Raw genomic sequence first — 15,293 nt, forward strand, 5'->3', positions numbered from 1 at the left:
GGGAAGAACAAGAATAAAAGGATAAGGAGGAACTGCTGATAGGACATTATCCTCCATTTCAATCTCTATTTCTTAAATTACTGTCTTACATGTGAAAATGAGGCTGACAACAAATCTCCCTAACTTGGAGCATTCTCCTTTACCAACTTATTTGTGTATACAGGTAGGTCCCAATTAATCCCCATGATGGAGTTCCTGAAGTTATTCCATGTATTTGAATTTGCACTATTTGAAGTTATAATTATGTACAGAGGGGATTAGTTATTTGCATTAATCAACACCTGCCTATACATAATACCCTTAATTTTAAGATTTGCAAAGTGCTTTACAGAGATCTCATTTTATCTTCACAACAACCCTGGGAGTTAGGTGCTATTATTTCTCCCATTTAGCAGATAAGAAAACTGAGACTGACACACAGTAAGTGATTTGTGCAGGGTGACACAGCTAATAAGTATCCTTGGTCTTCCTAACTCCAGGTCTAGCCCTCTATCCATTTCACCCCCCTGGCTGCTTCAAGTAGAATGGAGGTTCTTCGGGTCATGGGCTGTTTAATTTTTGCCTTTTTATCACTAGCTCTTATCCCTGCAATTTGCACTTAGTAGATGCTTAATAAATATTTATTGAATTGCTTAATTCTTATTTCTATCCACCCCACTGGTAGGTTATCGGTAGCTGCCATGTTCAAGTATCCATTTAAGGGGAGGAAGGAAGAACCGGAGGATCTATTAAATCATCCTGTCCCTCCCCCTTTTTTCTACTCCCACTCAAGCCCTAGAAAACATCATTCTACATTTATTTTAAATTCTACATTTCTTTTTGCCTGTTTGTTTTCTCTGGATTTGTAATATCATTGGTGTAGAGAAGTATTGGTGGGTAAAACAATGGAGCATAGTAAACCACTCAACAAGTTTTTTTTTTTTTTTAAATGAGGCAATTGGGGTTAAGTGACTTGCCCAGGGTCACACAGCTGGTAAGTGTTAAGTGTCTGAGGTCGGATTTGAACTCGGGTACTCCTGACTCCAGGGCCGGTGCTCTATCCACTGTACCACCTAGCTGCCCCAACAAGTTAATAGTTTTAGAGAATTGTTCAAAGCTTTGAGAAATTAAGTGACTTGCTTAAGGTTGGGCAAAACATATATGTCAGAGGTGGAATTTGAACTTACGTCATCCTGATTCTGCAGACAGGCTGACCTTTTATCCATTATTCCATGTTTTCTTTCAAATTTTTGTTATTATTATTGTTTACAAATTATATTTTACTTCTCTCATTTTTATTTAGGTTTTTTTTTTGCATTTGGAGGCAACTGGGGTTAAGTGGCAAAAGGATCAGCACCAGCCCTGGATTCAAGAGGACATGAGTTAAAATCCAGCCTCAGACACTTGATACTAACTGTGTGACCCTGGGCAAGTCACTTAACCCCAATTGCCTTAAAAAAAAAAAAGAGGCAAATGGATCAAATTCAGTTCAGGAGTCAGGGAAGAGCCAGAGAGCAAGGAAAAGTGTTAGCAAAGCTGGTGTGAATTGGACACAAAACACCAATGTTGAGATCTTGAGATTGAAGGAATTCCTCCCTCATTTCTTAGAATGTACGATCTTTGATAGCAGGCATTATTTTATTCGCAGCTAGGTGGTGCAGTGGATAGAATACCTGGCCTGGAGTTGGGAAACCCTGAGTTCAAAACTATCCTCAGATCCTTACTAGCTGTGTGACTCTGTGAAAGGGGTCATGAAGAGTCAGACACAACCGAACAACAATTATTTTAGTTTTTGTATTTTTGTTTTCAGTGACTAGTACAGTGCTCTATACATAAAAGGTGATTAATAAATGCTTGTTGATTGGTCAAACAGGAAGTTTTTCCTAAGCTTCTTGTTAGCCTCAGAGTGTGGCCAGCCCAGGCCCTGCAGGTAGGAGAGGGTTCATCCTATATAGAAATTGGTTATCCTCAAAGTGAAAGGTTCAAAGTTAAGTCTGGATGCCTGGACCTCTCTGGTTTATACTCTGGGTGGTTTTCTACGAATGGTAACATATCAGACCTGGTTCAGCACTCTCTGATTGAGTCCCAGTTAAAGCATCTGGGAATTAGCTTATCAGGGTTGGGTCATCTAGTATGGAAACCTAGAGGTGGAAAGAGACCCCAGAGAGCAATCTAATCCATGCCCATCTTCTACAGAGGTGACAACTGGGGTTCATCTTGGTGATAGGAATTTATTCAAAATCACAAACCTATTGGTGACAGGGGTGGGGTAGTCCCAAAGTCTCTGTCCTTCCAATCCCATGATCCTTCACACCTTCCTTCCCATCTGATATGAAACTCTTACCAATAGTGGGTGAGATGATATAGATCAGAGCACGGTCTCCAGAAGACATGGATAAAGTGCAGATGTATTTCTTGAAAATAGAAGAGGATCAGGGACAGCTAGGTGGTGAAGTGGATAAAGCACCGGCCCTGGATTCAGGACGACCTGAGTTCAAATCCGGCATCAGACACTTGACACTTACTAGCTGTGTGACCCTGGGCAAATCACTTAACCCTCATTGCCCTCCCCCAAAAAAAGAAAGAAAGAAAGAAAGAGAAAGGAAAGAAAAAGAAAGAAAATAGAAGAGGACTTCACAAATATCTCCTTTGATCCTTTTAATAACTTTGTGAGGTGGGTCCTATAGTTATCCTCGTTTTACAGTTGAGGAAACTGAGGCAAGCAGAGATTAAGTGATTTGCCCGGAGTCACACAACTGGTAAATATCTGAGGCCACATTTGGATTCAGATCTTCCTGATTCCAGGACTGGGGCTCTGTCCACCATGCCACCTAGTTGCCTCTATCGGAGTAGGGAAAGACACCCAGAGTGAATGTTTGGTGCAGAAAGAAGGGCATTGTCTGAGGTCAGGAAGAAGAGTACCAAAGGCAAATGATACAATTCTCCATTTTTGAAGTCCTGGGAGATTTTCAAAGCACTTTTCTCACAGTAAAACTAAGAGTATAAGGGTTATCCTGATTTTGAAGGGGCTAGTGATATGATCGTACATGTTGGAGCCGAGCTCTGACTTCTGGTCCAGTGCTCTTTCCGGTACACCACAAACTCGGTCTCCTTCACAACATTGCCTGACAAAAGGCCCTGCCTTCCCTTCTCTGGTTTCATCCAATGGCAGGACTTCTAGTACCTTGACTGATTCTCCTTCCCCCACCCCACTTGAAGGCTGGCTGTTCATTCGACTTGAATGTCCATTTCCGAAAAGCCAAACATATAATTTCAGGTCATGTCCAGTGCCATTTGGAAGGAAGCTCTGTTTTCTCTAACTGAAAACAGCATGCTCTGAAAGTAATTATGGGTGGGGAGGCATGTTCTGGAGAGAGACCCAGGGTTTATAAACAAAGGCTGTGCTTCCTGTCTGTTTACAGAACAACAGAAAAAACAAAGGCTGATACTAAGTCCCTAATTAGCTCCTGTGACAACTCAGGAGTTTGCAGGTGGACTTGTTATCTTGGGAGCAGCAGGTTAGGTTGAGAGCTGGGATACCTAGATTAGATACATCTTGATGTAGCCATTCATTTTGGCTCTTGTGTTCTATGGGCTCTCTAAGTGTTGGATCTTTCTCCTAAGCCCAGTCGTAGTCACACTTTTGTTTTGTGTAACCTGTGGCTTAGAAGGCTCAAGGTCTGTAGTCACACGAACTGAGTTCAGTCTTGGGAAGGGGAACATCTTTCATGGTCCTCTTTGGTTTATGTCATCAACTTGGGCCTGTGGCTTAGAAGGCTCAAGGTCTGTAGTCACACGAACTGAGTTCAGTCTTGGGAAGGGGAATATCTTTCATGGTCCTCTTTGGTTTATGTCATCAACTTGGGGTTTCCTTTGGAAGGACCAACATTTGGTAGTTTTTTTTGGTGAGGCAATTGAAGTTAAATGACTTTCCTAGAGTCACACAGCTAGTAAGTGTCAAGTGTCTGAGGCCAGATTTGAACTCAGGTCCTCCTGACTCCAGGGCTGGTGCTCTATCCACTGCACTACCTAGCTGCCCCTCTCAGTATCTATTTGGAACCTCTTTCTCCTGTCTGTCAAATTTCTTCCATTTCCAGACTTTACTGTGCTTCATCTGGAGCTTGTCTGGGCATACCTGTTACATCTTATGTCACCTATAGCTATTCTCTACTATTACTCGCTTCCAGCAATATCCCAATATCAAAGCACATTCAGAACTGGGTGAATAGCTAGAACCAAAGTATAGTTGTAAATGGGTGGCTGTAGACTAAGAAGGAACTCTTTAATGGAATGTCCCAGGAATCTGTCTTTTTCAACATTTTAATCAATGATTTGATGAAAGCACAGTTGGCTTGCTTGTTGTTAGATTTGCAGGTAAAATTAAGTTGGGAGGAAGAGTTTAACACACTGGATGAAAAAATCAGCAACAAAACCCATTTTGACAACTGGGATGACATACTGAATCTAAATCCAATCAAATGATATAAGATTAAATGTAAAGGGCTACATTTTTGTTTAAAAAACAAACAAATCCTACAACACCACCAATATAGGATGTGTGAAGAAGATCTGTGGGTTCTAGTGGACTGCAAGTTCCTTCTTTTTTTTCTGGGCAATTGGGGTCAAGTGATTTGCCAGGGTCACACAGCTAGTAAGTGTTAAGTGTCTGAGGCCAGATTTGAACTCAGGTCCTCCTGAATCCAGGGCTGGTGCTCTACCCACTGCTCCACCCAGCTGCCCCTGCAAGTTTCTTCTGAATAAAATTATGATGTAGCAGCCAAAGAAGGTAATTTGAGAGACGTAGCCACAGAACAAGGTTGGTGATAGCTTCACAGTACTCTGCCCTAGTTAGTGAAATTTTGATTATTATAATCAGTTGTGGGCATCTTATTTTAGGCAGGATATTGACAAACCAATGTGCATGCAGAGAATGTTGACCAGGATGGTGAGAATATTGGAAATGGTGCCATTCAAGGGTTGAGTAAAGTAACTGAAGATAGCTTGGCCAAGAGAGAGATCATGTAAGCCATCCTCAAGTGACTTATCACACATAGAGCAGAGGTGTTAAACCCAAGAAGAAATGGGGTCACTAAACCTTGTGTAAAGATCCTTGTGGGCCACATATTGACTTAGAAGACTGTATATCAACATTCTTTTTGGGGGTATTTAATTTATTTCATTAAATATTTCTCAATTATATTTTAATCTGGTTTGGGCAGCACTGAGGAGTATTGCGGGTCACGTTTGACACTTCTGACACTTCTGACATAGATGAGGGAGTTAGTTGACACTGCTTGACTCTAGAGAGTAGAACTAAGGTTGATCAGTCAATCAAGAACTGTTTATTTATTTATTTACCCATCCATTCATCTATCTATCTAGCTCTTACTCTGTGCCAGGAACTCTTCTGGGTGCTAGGGATAAGAACGTAAAGAATAAAATATTGTGTGACCCTAGGCAAGTCACTTCACCCTCATTGCCCCGCCCCCCCCCAATCTCTGCACTCAAGGAGCTTATATTATAGTAGGGAAGACAACCTGTGACATATAGATATATACACAGTTATGTATATAATCTTTATATGTGTGTGTGTGTGTGTGTGTGTGTGTGTATACAGAATGAATACACATAATCAGTAAGGGCAATGGCAGAAGATGCGTTTTTCTACCTTATATAAGAAAAACATTTCCTTGCAATTAGAGCTATTCAAAAATAGAGTGGTTTGGCTCAAGAGGAAGGACTTAGCCTTCAGCAAAGTCCTTCAACTGAGACTGGATAAACATGAGGATGGTGTCGAGGGAGTCCCATTCATGTACATGGTGGCCTACATGGCCAGCAAGGTTTCTTCCAGTTCTTGGATTTTACAATTCTGTGATTCTTTGGATGAGTCCCCAATGTTCATTTGATATCCTGCAGTATTTCTTGCATCAGTCCTTTTCTCTCCAAGTCCATGGCTGCTCCTCTGGTTCAGGCTCTTAGTCACTCTCTCCATACCCTCTTACATGGACTCCCTGCCTGCAGCCTATCTATTCTTCAGTGCATGCTTCCTACTGCTGACAAGGTCATCTTCCTAAGGCATAGATCTATGTGAGTCATGCCTCTGTTCCAAACCTTTGAGCGTTTCTACATTTTCTTTAGGATAAAATGCAAACTCATTTTCCTGGCATTTAGAGCCTTTCACAGTTTGCCTCCAACCTCCCATTCCTTCCTTATTTTATACTCCTTCCTATCATTCAATCTCTTTTCCAGTCAAATAGGAATATTAATTGCTTCTTGTTCTTGTCCTGCCTTCCTCCATCCTTTGTGTGTTTTCTTAGATCGTTCCTGTTCTGGAAAGACGCTCCTTCTACATTGGCAGAATCAGTTTGACAATTTTAGAGCTGAGAAGGTTATCTTTGTGGCCATCAAGTCTAACTCAAGCTTGAAAAAGAGTTTCCATTGGAACATATCTTAAAAGGTACACTTTTGGATTTCTCTAATCATGAGTGTAGGGCAGTTAGTTGGTATAGTGGATAGAGTGCTAGTTCTGGAATCGGGAAGGCCAGAATTCAAATCCAGCCTAAGACACTTACTAGCTGTGTGACCCTGGACAAGTCACTTAATCTTGTTTACTTCAGTTTCTTCATCTATAAAATGAGCTGGAGAAGGAAATGGCAAACCACTCCAGCATCTTTGCAAGAAAACCTCAAAGGGAGCCACAAAGAGTTGGACACAAGAGAAACTGAATGACAATAACAACAATAATCTAAGGTGTGCTGGTAAATGTTTAACAACCAGTTTTCTGGAAGAAATTTTATTGAGTCACATTTTAAAGTTTCACCTGCAAAATGGACATTTACTCCATCACTTTATTAAGTCTAGAGATCAATAAATCAAGCCTCAGTTTGTAGCATTCACCAGTTTCAAAGACGTAAATAAATGCTCACAGTAGAAATTTAAACAATTGGATCTTGGGAGCCAGTTGGGGCTGGCTTCAGCACATCCACTTGCCTTTAATTGTTGGGAAGTTTTCCTTTGCATCTTTAATTTTCCTCTTTGTATTGCCCACCAGTTGCTCCTGGTTCTTCCCATTGGGGCCAAACAGGACAATTTTGTTCCTCTTCAACATGACATTGCTCCAAACAACAGAGCCCAAATATCATGTGTCTCCCCTGGCTTCTCATCTCTAGCTTAAATATCAGCCTTCAACACTGGTTGCCCTCTTCTGGATACTCTACCAATTTTCTTCCTAAACTGTGGTGCTCAGGACTAAATGGAAGACTTCAGATGTGGTTTAACCTGGGCAGAATATGGGGGACCACCATCTCCTTATTCCTGGAAACAGCGCCTCTCTTAATGCAGTCCAGGGTGACATTAGCATTTGTAGTTTCCACGTTGCACTCTTTTAGTGAGTTACAATCGACTAAATGTCCATATCTTTTTTTTTTTTTACTGAGGCAATTGGGGTTAAGTGACTTGCCCAGGGTCACACAACTAGTAAGTGTGTGTTAAGTGTCTGAGGCTGTATTTGAACTCAGGTACTCCTGACTCCAGGGCCGGTGCTCTATCCACTGCGCTACCTAGCTGCCCCATATCCTTTTCAAATGAAATACTTTCCTGCCACATCTCTCCCATCTTGAACTTTCAAAACTGATTTTTGGCAATGAATATACCATCATCTGATTAGATTCTGCCCAATGTTCTTAGTATGTTAAAATCTTTTTGGATCCTCACTCCATCATCCAATACATTAGCTACCCTTCCTGTGTACAAATTTGTTTAGCTACCATCTATGCTTTCCCCACCAACATTTGTTGTTGTTTGGTCATTTTTTTTCAGTTGTGTCCGGCTTTTTGTGACTTCCTTTGGGATTTTCTTGTCAAAGATTCTGGAATAGTTTGCCATTTCTTTCTCCAGGTCATTTTATAGGTGAGGAAAATGGAGCAAACAGGGTTAAATCACTTGCCCAGGGTCACACAGCTAGGAAGTGAGGTCAAATTTGAACTCGGGAAGATGAGTCTTCCTAACTCCAGGCTTGATGTTCTATCTACTGTGCTACCTAGCTATCTAATATAGCTAAAAACAAAATAAAACAAATCACTCTCTTTTGGTTGTGCTTAGCTTTCCTTGTTGACCATGGCCCATTCTGAGCCTTAGCACTTCTGACTATTTTTTACAAGAATTCAAGTTGTATCACCAACTTATAGTTGTATCTGTTACCTGCATTTACTTCCATTTTGTATACATATCTTTAAGCCATATTAGTTGGTTGGAGAGTTTTCTGTGCATCCACATTGCTCTCTTCAGACAACTCCCATTTTTCCTCTCATTGGAATTGTTTCCATTGGTATTTTCATATCCCTTCTTAAGAATTTGTTATTGTTCCTGAGATGACTTTTTCTCATAGAATTTAGGGAAGGTATGAATTATCTGGAGTCTATAGGATATTACCTAACCTTCTTCTGAACTTTGGATTTTGTTTTCCCCAAGTCTTGGGTACGTCTAGGATGGAATGGTCACTTCCTCTCAAAATCCCTATCATATCTTTGCCAGCAACCAATTAGGGAGAATCAGGTCCAAAACAGAATTTCCCCTTGATGGTTCCTCCACCCTTTGAAGGATAAACTTATCATTAAGACAACTAACAGGATTATTAAGTATTCTGCTTTTGGAGGGGGGAGACAGAGAGACAGAGAGAGAGAGAGACAGACAGACAGACACAGAGACAGACAGACACAGAGACACAGAGAGAGATTTAGAATTCCAGATATCTGTATAATTTGAGATCCCCAACCACCATTATACATCTCTACTAGATTTTTGATGTCTTTCTTGATCTTGTATCAATTTCCTTTCTCCACGGAGAGGTATTCACACATTCCAGTGATAAAATTGCATTTACAGTTCCTTGATCTTTATTCAAATGATGTCCTCCATGCTTCCCCTTTCCTGATCCTGCATTACTTCACATAACTATACTTTCTTAATATATAGTTCTTCCTTAGCTCCACCTCCTTTACCTATCCTGTTTCTTTTGAATAGAGATACTAATCTAGCACCATATTTTAGTCATGAGTTTTTTTAAGTTAACTACATCTGAGTGAAATCCATGACTTTAAATTTGCATCATTGCTTTAGTCCCTCTAGTTTCTCTAATTTATTGCATGACTTTGAGCATTTGTTAATAGATGTTTAAAGTCATGGATTTTTGAACTGACTCTATCTTTGGGTGTTGCCTCCTGTCTACCCCCTGGATTTCTCAAATGCTATCCTTCTTCCTTCATTGTAGCTAGCTACAGAGCAAATGCTAATAGGAAAAGATATTGCTCTTCCTTATCACCGAACCCTTTTAGAAACCCTGACTTTTTTCAAGACTCTGTAGCTGGCTAGGTACTGAGAATAAATACACTGGTACAACATTATAAGCAATATTATCACATAAGATACCAAGAATCAGTGGAGGATAATAATAGCTATTATTTATATATGCTTTAAGATTTGCACAATGCTTTACAAGTACAATCTCATTTTATCCTTACAACACCCTTGGGAGGTAGGTGCTATTGTTCATTCCTTATTCATTTCCAGATTTCACTCATGATTTTTCTTTGGACTTTCTCTATCATGCCACAGAAATATCTTCCATCTGAGAGTTCACTCCATCACTAGACTACTTCTCTTTTTTTTTTTTTAATTTTGTGGGGCAATGGGGGTTAAGTGACTTGCCCAAGGTCACACAGCTAGTAAGTGTCAAGTGTCTAAGGTCGGATTTGAACTCAGGTACTCCTGAATCCAGGGCCGGTGCTTTATCCACTGCGCCATCTAGCTGCCCCTACTAGACCACTTCTCACATTAGAATTACCCTTTGCCCCCGTGGCCACTCTCTCTTAATTGGCTGGTTCTTCTCAGAAACTCCATTCTAAGGAGTATGCTCATGACAACCATGTCTTTACTTTTGACAATCTGGATGTTTTTTACCATGTCCTGGGACAAGTACTTTCATTTCCTGCCTCCCTTATTCCAACTTCCTTTTATGTGTTGTCCTCCCCCACTAGAATATAAGCTACTTGAGGTTAAGTATTATCTTTCTTTCTATTTGTATGTGTATTCTCAGTGCTTGGCACAGTGAAAATACTTTAGGCCTTTCTTAAGCTTTCATTACATTCAACTGTTGTTGGTACTGTTATTGATCTACTGGTATGGAAAAGTATATAAGCTAGGCAAAGTGAATCCAAAATGATTTTTGAGGTGGGATCCCTCATGGAGGCATGGGAAAGGAACAGATTGGATTTGTGAATAGTTTTATACTCCAAGCTAAATCTTTACCTCATGCAATTGGCTGAAAGTTGTAACTTCAATACAGTTTTTTTTCTTTAGTAATTTATTTCTCTCCAATTGCATGTAACAACAATTTAAACATTCATTTTAAAAAAATTTGAGTTCCAAATTCTCTCCTTTCCTTCTCTCCTCCTCCCCCAACCAGGAGGCAGTTTGATAAAGGTTATACATGTGCAATCATGCAATTGCTTATTGTTTGTTTATATTAGCAAACCTTTTGATTTGGTAAAGCAAAATGCCTCCTTCAAGACTTTCCTTCAACCAATTCTTTCCTACTTATATGTAAAAATCTGATTCGCTGAAAGATGTAACAATAGGGATACCTTTTATATGTATTAATTAATTGTTAGTCACTGTTATTCATGAAAGGTAAGGATTGTCCAGAGGGTGATGGAGAGGGGACTATTCGGTGTGCATGTTGGCATTTCCAATTGCAAATTGAGTAGAAGTAGTCTAAAAAGGTCAGTGAGGTGAAGAATAGGAAATGAAGGTGGGCCAGTCATGTTGTGAGATGTCAGATAACTAAACTTGGTGCTGGGTGCTTCACTGTTATGAATATAATTTCAAGAGGCTTAAAGGTAGAACTCTTGTAGACAAGAGTGGCAAAAGATGAGAAGGTTGCAACCTGCATCAAGGCAAGATGGGGTCAGATGGATGAGACCACATCCCCGTTGGCTCATTGAGTAATAACAACTCTCATTTCTTGAGTGCTCTAAAGGTTTACAAAGTACCTTTTCTCAGAACAATGTCATGATGTAGGAGATAGTGTGCATATTATATTAATCCTTATTGTTCCAAGTACTGTAAGTTTCAGTACTACTTCTGACTTGAATTGGTAGAGGGAATTGCCTCCTTGGGAGTTCCTAATATTAATAAAATGATAGGTCCAATGCAGATTCATTCCCCTCTCCCAAAGAAAAATGAAACCGAGGAATTATTTCTAGTAGGTATAATTTCACGTAGATGGTATGAGGTGTGTTTTGGGTAGGGATAGGCACTCTTCCCAGAGTCTTATGGATGACAGGTCCCTCTCTGCTGTTACTTGTAAGAAAATAATTATTAATCATTTCTTGGGGCCCAGAGACCCAGTTTTAGTTGCTTTCTCCCTCCCCCCCCTTCAGAAAGTTCAGCCCTGCCTGCGTTGAGCCCAAGTGAACAAAAGGAATGGAGAATGATTCTTTTGTCTAGCTCCTTTGAAAAACTGATGAGATTATACCACTCCTACACTTTGCCCTTTGCCCTTCATCAAATATTTTGCACATTTCCCCCTTATATAATCAGGTAGAGCTCATTTTAATTTGGACTGCCCTCAAGTCATGTCAACCAATGGAATTGAATGATGCTAACCAATTAGCTTTGATCAGCGTATAATGATCCACCTCTATCAAAAGAGGATAAAAAGCTTTGACCATGGGAGAGTCTCCATCTTGGTTAGTGCACTTGGTTCAGAATGTTGTTGCTTAGTACACACTCTTCTTTTTAGGCCTTGAGACCACATGCTGTCTCTCTCAGAAACAAAATGGATCTGGGGTTTTCCTCCTGCTTGTGCTAACTGCCACAGGGTCCAATTCTTTGCTAACATATAATATTAATTAATAATAAACATTTACTGCCAAAACATGTGCCTTAGCCATTAATATAGAAGTACAAATAATTATTAGAAAATGCAGTAGCCACAAATAATTTTGTAAAATACATACTCTAGGCTCTTCTAGTTCTACATATTTTTTTTGCATCCCTGAGACCCCCCCAAAATGTGCATAATAGAGCCAGAGAATGTTGGCTCCTTTAGGGGTGATCTGGCCTCATCTCCCAACCTCCTTTCTCCTATTTTTAGGTGGAGACATGAGGATCTGAGGGAGAAGTGACCAGCCAGCAAGGACCTAGATTGAAGTCTTCCGGCTCCTGGGCCAGCTATTTCCTCTAATACTTTGCTTTCTGCAGCAGACTCCCTCAGGGTTCTTCCCAGCCAGGGCCAGCGTGGAACCAGACTTTTTTGTCATCCACTGCCCAATTTCTGTTAGGCCCCTGCCCTTTCCTTACTTCTTAGCACAGCACCCCCCACTCCAGCCCAATTGGGGGAAAGCAGAAATCCCTTTGGCTTCTTAGATCTGATTCTTTGAGTCCCACCTCAGACTGATTCCAAGCTCCTTCAGCACCCCCAAGACTTAAAGACAGCAGACACTGGCTTTCCCCAAGGGCTGACTGGTCTGGGATTGGGAGGCTCTGGTTTGAGGCTCCGAGCCAAACCTCAGAGAGCACAGCCTGCCTCGGGCCCTGGCGAAGCAGTGAACTTTCTGGCCCCAGGCAGAAGCCAAACACAAAGGTTCTTTTCACTCAGCATTTTCAGAAGAGGCAGGGCGGGAGCAGCCGGCCAGCTGGGCAGCTCAGAGCTCCCTTTCTTTGAGAGAACTAGAAGTCAAAAGACCTAGGTTCTAGCCCTGGCCTTGCTGATAATGGGCCGTGAAACCTCAGACCAACCACCTCACCCATTTTTTGCCTCAGTTTCTTTCTTTGTAAGATGGGGATCACGGTATCTGTCCTACTTATTTCATAGGAGTATGGGACCGGGGATGGGGTGGGTTTGGGTTGGCAGAATGTAAAGGTGGCATGGAGATATGGAAAAACTTTAAATCTGGGGTTGAGAGGACCTGGGTGCAAATGTTGGCTTTGCTATTCACTATACCCTAATCAGGAGAGACAGAGCAGGGTGGGAGAGATATGTCCTCTGAGTCAGAACAACTGAGGTTCAAGAGGCACCTCTGAGATAGGAATGCCTGCTCTGTCTCTCTGGGCAAGACACTTAGCTCAGTGCCACAGGCTGCTGAGGCTAGAAAGGGAGGAGCATTTGCTAACCTTCACTGGTCCTCAGAGGACCTCCCCACACAGCTGAAATCACATGTCTGGGCCATGATCTGTATAGAGCTTATCTGTGTGTAGTTGTTTGTATGTTGACTCTCCCTATTAGACGTGAGCTCCTTGAAGGCAGGAACAGACTGGCTTTTGCCTTCTTTGTTTGTTTGTTTTTTTTAATATCCTCAGGGCTTAGTACAGGGCCTGTCACATAGTAGGTACTTACTAAATGTTTATGGACTGACTATTGATCTCATGAATATGATATAACCTGGGCAAGTTACTTCCCCTTTTTGCATCTCAGTTTCCCCAAAGGTAACCTGAGGGCATTTATTAAGATAGATTACCTTTTTTTTTTTTTTTTTTTGGTGAGGTGACTTGCCCAGGGTCATATGGCTAGTAAGTGTTAAGTGTCTGAGGCTGGATTTGAACTCGTGTCCTCCTGACTCCAGGGCTGGGGCTCTATCCACTGCGCCACCTAGATGCCCCTAAGATAGATTACCTTTAAGGCAGCCCTTTATCCAGCTCAAATGCTGGGATCTCTCTGGTAATAGATAGGAAAGTGGTTTGAAGAGGGAGAAAGCTGTGGAAATAGAAGGGAAGCACTGATGGAACCACCTCTGGTTATGAAATTGAGTGCTTGGTTCCGACTTGGATCGGTGCATGGTGGTTCATATGAAACTCTTAGGCCAAGAAGGCAGAGTCTGCCCCCCTTTCTGAGGATTTGAGCACAAGAGGCCCATAAATAGGTGCTCCCATTCTGGGGTAGAATAAAAATGAGCAAGTCTATCAATTAGCTCCTAATTATGCTTCTGTTCTGAACGGTAGTAATTTGTCAACCTAAGAAAGACCTTGAGCCTTGATGAAAGGTGTCAGTATGCTCTAAAAGTGTAGACAAGCTCAGAAATCTACTCATGTTGGGGGAAATTCATAGCCATTATCATTTATTTACTCCTTGCCATCAAATGGCATATTCATATACATATATGTATATATATTTACAACTGACATACCTCTATTTTTTGCTGTTTGATCATTTTTCAGTTGTGTCTGCCTTTTTGTGACCCCGTTTGGAGGTTTTCTTGACAAAGATATTGGAGTATTTCACCATTTCCTTCTCCAGCTCATTTTATAGATGAGGAAACTGAGGCAAACAGGGTCAAGTGACTTGCCCAGGGTCACCGAGCTGGTAAGTATCTGAAGCCATATTTGAACTCAGGTCCTTCTGACTCCAGGGCCAGTGCTCTATCCACTGTATCACCTAATGTACCTCTAGAGAAGGGTGAAGAGCATAGGGCCAGGGTGGTAGTCACAGATGAACCCCGAGGACATCTTGGGAAATAATTAGTTGCTGTTTAATCCATCTTGGCCACCTGTGAAGCTCTCAGGTCAAACAGCGTTACATTTAGAATCACCGGACATGGGTTTGAATATTAGCTCAGCCACTCACTAACTGTGTGACTTCAGGAAAGTCACTTAACCAGGCCAGGCCTGAGTTTCCTCAAAACATAAAATTAGGGGGTAGGCCTGGATGATCCCTATGTCTATTTCAGTTCTAAATCCTGTGATTAGAGGCTCTTAGAGCTTCAGCTGGATGGGATCTGACAGGCTTTCTAGTCCAACCCCCTTATTTTATAAATGAAGAAACTGATGCCCAGTGAGATTAAGTGTCTTTCCCAAGGTCCTACATGCAGGAAATGTCAGAGGTGGGATTTGAACCCGCCTCCTCTGACTCTAGCTGCTAGTGGCACAGTGGATAGATAAGAGTGCTGGGCCTGGAGTCAGAGTTCCTGAGTTCAAATCTGGCCTCAGGCACTTACTAAGAGAGAGAGCCTGGAGGAGTCACTTAACCCTATTTGCCTCAGTTTCCTCATCTGTGAAAGGAGCTAGAAAAGGAACTGACAGACTACTCCAGGATCTTTACAAAGAAAACCCCAAATGGGGTCACAGGGAGTTGAACACGACTGCAACCCCTGCCAAACACCTCTGTTTCTAGAATCACTGCTCTTTCCTTTAGATCCTAGTTTTTCAAGTTGGAAGGGGTCTTAGAGGTTATTGAACCCAACACCCAGATCGGAACTTTCTGCAGGCTCTGCCGCTTAGCTCAGTGATGCCCGTCATCTCCATGTACCTCAGTTTCCTCA

The sequence above is a fragment of the Dromiciops gliroides genome, chromosome 3 (assembly GCF_019393635.1).
Source record: "Dromiciops gliroides isolate mDroGli1 chromosome 3, mDroGli1.pri, whole genome shotgun sequence".
NCBI lineage: Eukaryota > Metazoa > Chordata > Mammalia > Microbiotheria > Microbiotheriidae > Dromiciops > Dromiciops gliroides.